Source organism: Amphimedon queenslandica, unplaced genomic scaffold (genome assembly GCF_000090795.2).
Source record: "Amphimedon queenslandica unplaced genomic scaffold, v1.1 AMPQUscaffold_11446, whole genome shotgun sequence".
NCBI classification, from domain to species: domain Eukaryota; kingdom Metazoa; phylum Porifera; class Demospongiae; order Haplosclerida; family Niphatidae; genus Amphimedon; species Amphimedon queenslandica.
In genome coordinates this window covers 3,942-9,675 of record NW_003548312.1, presented here as the reverse complement: position 1 = coordinate 9,675, position 5,734 = coordinate 3,942, and the positions used below count along the sequence as shown (strand labels likewise).

The following is a 5,734-nucleotide window of genomic DNA, read 5'->3' as shown; positions in this document are numbered from 1 at the left end:
TCATACCCTGCTTACATTATTGCAATGGACACCCAATGAATGGACGGAAACTCTTTTATTTATGTAAGCTATCACAGTAATTGAATAAAAATAAAATAAATTATTTAATTTTATAGTAAAAGTCGATATACAATGAGGCAGTTTTATTGTGCAGTGAATGCATTATCTGTACTGATGGGTTCATGGATAGGAGCAGCTGTACTGTTATTAGATTGGGACACTCAATGGAAGGTATGGCATACATTACATCTAATGTATCTACTCTTTTACATGTAAATTAAATATTTAATTATAATAGTAATATTGAAATGTGTAAAAAGGTTGGGCCAATTTTTAATGATTGAATTTTTGTTGTAGGCGTGGCCCATTCCATGTTGTATTGGTTCATTACTGGGAGGTGTAGTCAGTTTACTGATTGTTATAATGAGGCGCCTTTTTTGGTAACGTGTGTGTGTGTATACGCCTGTATACATCATACATGCAAGGGATTGCCCCTGGGAAGATCCCCTAATTAAAAGATACTTGATCAGCACAAGAACATAATTAATTTGAATATTTACAAGTATGATTGGAATGTCGAACAACCTGTGATTTCCTGTTATTATTTTGTTCATTAATTGTTCTATATTTAACTGAATGAGGCAACAATGCATGCCTTTGAAGAATCATTGTTTGATGCCTGTATTGGACGCCTTTTCTGTCTCAAGTTTCTTTTCCTAAGAGCCAAAACTAATCCAAATATGAGCAGTACTGTCATGAAAGACAATGGAGTTATTATAAAGAACCATATCAATATCATGGTCAGTGGTCAGAGCTTCCTTTATCTTATATAGTGTGGTTTAGATCTATAAACATGGAGAAGAGTTATCAGTAATTGATCTTCTGATGTCAACGTACTGGTTTTTGTAATGACGGTCAGTTGAGTTAGGTGGCCTGAGCTAGCACGTGATAACACATGCATTATTCATAGCTTTATATCACGAGATTACATTGGGATTTGGGAGGGTAGTATCTTTAGTCTTATCAATTCTTATTGTTGCTATAGATGTATGACCTTCTCCGTCCCTCTCTCTCTCTCTCTCTCTCTCTCTCTCTCTCTCTCTCTCTCTTCCTTTTATTAAATACTAGTGCTTAAGCAGTGGGGATATTCCCTTGGGAATTCCCTCTCAAATTGCCGGCTTTTTGAATTTCTTTTTTTTAAAAGACTGAAAGTAAACATACACAGTATGCATATATGATTCATGTTATTACATGGTTTTAGTTATGCTATAAGTAGCTTCATAGGCTCTCTTATTTTTGAAACTCTTCACTTTATTCCCAGTATAGCAAAGTGATGGTATCATCAGACATATCCTTTCATGGCGTTCTTCTTCATTTTCCTCTTCTATTGAGTAATGCTTCTCACAATGGCCATCTCTCTCTGTTTCTCTTTTCTTCCTCCTTAAGATGTGCAGTATATGGCAGATCCTTCCCAGTAGTATGAGTAGAATGACTAGGAGACCTATCATGATAAGCAAAAGGGCAATCTCCAGTATCATCTTGTCTCTTGTCAATGGATAGGGAGCAGCTAGAGATGGAGTCTTGGTTGAAATCAAAGTTTGATAGTGTTTCTTTTTCCAGCTCCTAGAACAGAGCTGTATTTTGTCTTTCTTTACTAAAGTCTAAAGGGGCCAACTACAGAATAATCACACTAGTCGTGTGACCTGTAGCTTTTTATGGGCATAAATAGTAAATTTCCATTACGTAACTTCTGAACAGTCGTCACTACATGCATGTATATGTACACAGGCAATAATTAGTTGCTGTATTAGCAAATCTGTTTACTACCTTTTGTCTATATTTGGTGCAAACACTCTAACTGCATGATGTTATGAATCTTTGTATGTACAATATTTATGAAATATTTACTTTATATAGCATCTAGTTGCTTTGCTGTTATGATTGCTCAGCTGATTGGAAATGGAGACCTTTTGCACTTTGTGATCTCATTCTCCAAATTGTTGCTCTATGTTACTGTGTTGTGTGGTTATGTTTGCTGATTATCGCATGTTTTGTGTTACTGCTGCATATAGTGTCTACATGTACCTGTACTGGATAACTGTTTAAAAGTTTGAATTGTTGGTAGGTGGAGGAATTGGGTTGGGTTATTATTTAATAGTATAGTGCTGGGGGCTACCCTAGGGAAACCCCCCTCTTAGCAATTTTTGAAAATGGAAGAAACAGCTGACCCACTGTACTATTATTTTCACAACACTAGAATGATTAATTAGATCAATAAGAGATTATGACAATAATTAGCTAAATTGAATGGTTAGTTTACAACAGAGGCTATTGATTATGATTAATAATGCCTGTGACAAATGCAATATGTTTCCCACATTATTCAATATTAATATCCAAATGATGGTACGAGACATATATCTCTTTCTTCTGCTTCGTTTGTTTCTTCCATTGGGTTCACCATTTCTTGGTTCATAGCCCTCTTTTTAATGTAATAGAGCGCCACAAGGGTGGTGGCTACTAATAAGCACAGGCATATTTTTTGTTTCGTATTCATCCTGTAACTATGATACACATTGATAGCTATAGAGATAGAGTCAACTTACTTGAATAATAGTCTTTGGCTTTTATTATTTTACTAGTAGTATAGTACTATAGGCACAATGCTCCCTTTGTTAAACTGACGCACGGCACGTGACCTAATTAACTATGAATATTGTTAATATGATATTTGATGCTCTATAATTATTTTTATTTTATCAAATTATACTTTTGTAGTGTAGTATCATTTTACATTCTATTGATAGCTGTTGTCTATTTGTAATTGCTTGAGGAATGCATTTTGTCATTCTTTTACACATTATTATGATGTCATGACGATGTCATGAATTTGTGTTGAGGTAATTTCCCTGGGAATTTCTCCACCTCTCATTTATTTTTTCTTGAATTTTACTTTATTTAAATTACATATTTTATTTTAACTAAATTACAATGGAGACCTATTGCACTTTGTGATCTCATTCTCCAAATTGTTGCTCTATGTTACTGTGTTGTGTGGTTATGTTTGCTGGTTATTGCATGTTTTGTATTACTGCTGCATAGTGTCTACATGTACCGGTACTGGATAACTGTTTAAAAGTTTGAATTGTTGGTAGGTGGAGGAATTGGGTTGGGTTATTATTTAATAGTCCTGGGGGAAATGCCCTCTTAGCAATTTTTCAAAATGGAGGAAATATTTGATTCACTATACTATTATTTTCACAACATAGAATCATTAATTAGATCAATAAGAAAATATGATATTATTTACAATAATAGCTAAATAGAATGGTTAGATGATAACAAAGGTTTTTGATTATAATGACTAGTGCTATAATATATGTCCGTATTTTATATTAAGATTCAGTGTTGAAATCTAAATGATGGTACGGTAAATCTATCTTTTTCTTCTACTTTATTTGTTTCTTCTATTGGGCTCACTACTTTTTTGTCCGCATTCTTTTTTTTAATGTAACACAGCACCACAACAACAGCGGTTGCTAACACAAGAGAAAAGGACAGAAATATCTTTTGTTTTGTCATTATCCTATAACTATGATGCATACTGATAGCTAATAGAGATAGACACAACTTACTTGGTAGTAACTTCCTCTAGTTTTTATAATATCACTGATACTGTAGATACCAATCTCCCTTATTAGCTTAAGCCGGCACGTGGTAGGCACATGATCATAATGTACCGTACTGTGAATATATGAATATGATAATTGATAATATAGTTATTCTATTTTATCAAAATAGTGTAGTACGTATCATTTTGCACTCTGAATTATTGTTGCTATGACAATGGAGGAATTTTGCATTTTTGTGTTTGCTTATACTTATAGTATGGTATAGTGTACTTTATAGTTGTAGATGTGTAAAGTTTTAATTGGTTGTGGGTGGGGGGAATTTATTGAAGTGGGTTGGGTTATTGGCCTCCCAGGGGATTGGAATTTAAAATCATTATTATTGGAAAAGACAGCTGATTCACTGATTACGTTAATGCTATTTATTTTCATAACATTTGATTAATGGAAAAAGGACATATGATATTTACATTATTAACACAATAATGTTATAACATGTGACTAGTACCTGTAGCAAATAATTTAATTTCCATTATTATTGAAATTGTAAAAACAGTACCGGTAGTCAAATGTTGGCACAAAAAACAAAACTTCTTCGTAACGAGCCTCATCTGTCACTTCTGTTGGATACATTATTCTTCTATCAGCATTGTTTTTATTAGCCCAATACAAGATTATTATTATTACTAGAACTGGTAATGGAATGCTGATAAATAATAGTGATGCTATGATTGATATAATAATTGGCTGTATCCAGACCAAAAAGACCAACAATAGAAGGACTGAATACACGTATACATAGTGCTCCATTATTATAGCCTATAATTATGATAAATAGATAGCTAATAGATAAAGATAAGCTCAACTTACTCGAATATATATCAACCTTTGCTTATCTTCAGCTATTATAATGCTGGTATCACTATTGCTATTGTCTCTTTGTTTAGCCGACGCACGACACGTGACCTTAATTAATTATGAATATTGTAATATGATATTTGATACTCTATAGTTATTTTTATTTTATCAAAATATACCTTTTTGGTGTGGTATAGTTGGTATCATTTTACACTCTGATACTGATAGCTGTGATTTGTTTATAATAGCCTTAGGTATGCATCTTTTGTTATATTTTTATATTTTTTATTTTGTTATATTGTTTTGTTTTGTTTTTGTTGCTATAGATGTATGACCTTCTCCGTCCCTCTCTGCTCTCTCTTTCTTTCATTAAATACTATTGCTCAAGCAGTGGGGATATTCCCTTGGGAATTCCCTCTCAAATTGCTGGCTTTTTGAATTTCTTTTTTAAAAAGACTGAAAGTAAACATACACAGTATGCATATATAATTCATGTTATTACATGGTTTTAGTTATGCTATAAGTAGCTTCATAGGCTCTCTTATCATTGAAGCTCTTCACTTTATTCCCAGTATAGCAAAGTGATGGTATCATCAGACATATCCTTTCACGACGTTCCTCTTCATTTTCCTCTTCTATTGAGTAATGCTTCTCACAATGGCCATCTCTCTCTGTTTCTCTTTTCTTTCTCCTTAAGATGTGCATTTTATGGCAGATCCCTCCCAGTAGTATGAGTAGAGTGACCAGGAGGCCTATCATGATAAGCAAAAGGGCAATCTCCAGTATCATCTTGTCTCTTGTCAATGGATAGGGAGCAGCTAGAGATGGAGTCTTGGTTGAAATCAAAGTTTGGTAGTGTTTCTTTTTCCAGCTCCTAGAACAGAGCTGTATTTTGTCTTTCTTCTAAAGGGGCCAACTAACAGAATAATCACACTAGTCATGTGACCTGTAGCTTTTTACGGGCATAAATAGTAAAACTTCTATTATATAACTTCCTGAACGCTCGTCACTACATGCATGTATATGTACACAGGGCATTCATTAGTTGTTGCATTAGCAAATATGTTTACTATCTTTTGTCTATATTTGGCAGCAAACACTCTAACTGCATGATGTTATGAATCTTTGTATGTACAATATTTATGAAATATTTACTTTATATATATATATATATAATGATATCGATATCTAGTTGCTTTGCTGTTTATAAATGGAAGTGTTTGCTCAGCTGATTGCCAATGGAGACC

The 5,734-nt window shown here is 33.4% G+C and overlaps 2 long non-coding RNA genes across 2 annotated transcripts; one reads left to right on the top strand and one right to left on the bottom strand.

Moving 5' to 3' along the window:
- The first annotated feature begins 6 nt into the window (after positions 1-6).
- On the top strand, positions 7-905 carry LOC109589305 (uncharacterized). The gene is made up of 4 exons (XR_002188634.1): positions 7-63; positions 117-231; positions 358-800; positions 844-905. It is a non-coding gene; the product is annotated as an uncharacterized LOC109589305 (long non-coding RNA).
- Positions 523-1,087, bottom strand: LOC109589306 (uncharacterized). The gene is made up of 2 exons (XR_002188635.1): positions 898-1,087; positions 523-845 (listed from the first exon to the last, which is right to left on the bottom strand). It is a non-coding gene; the product is annotated as an uncharacterized LOC109589306 (long non-coding RNA).
- Positions 1,088-5,734: the final 4,647 nt, after the last annotated feature.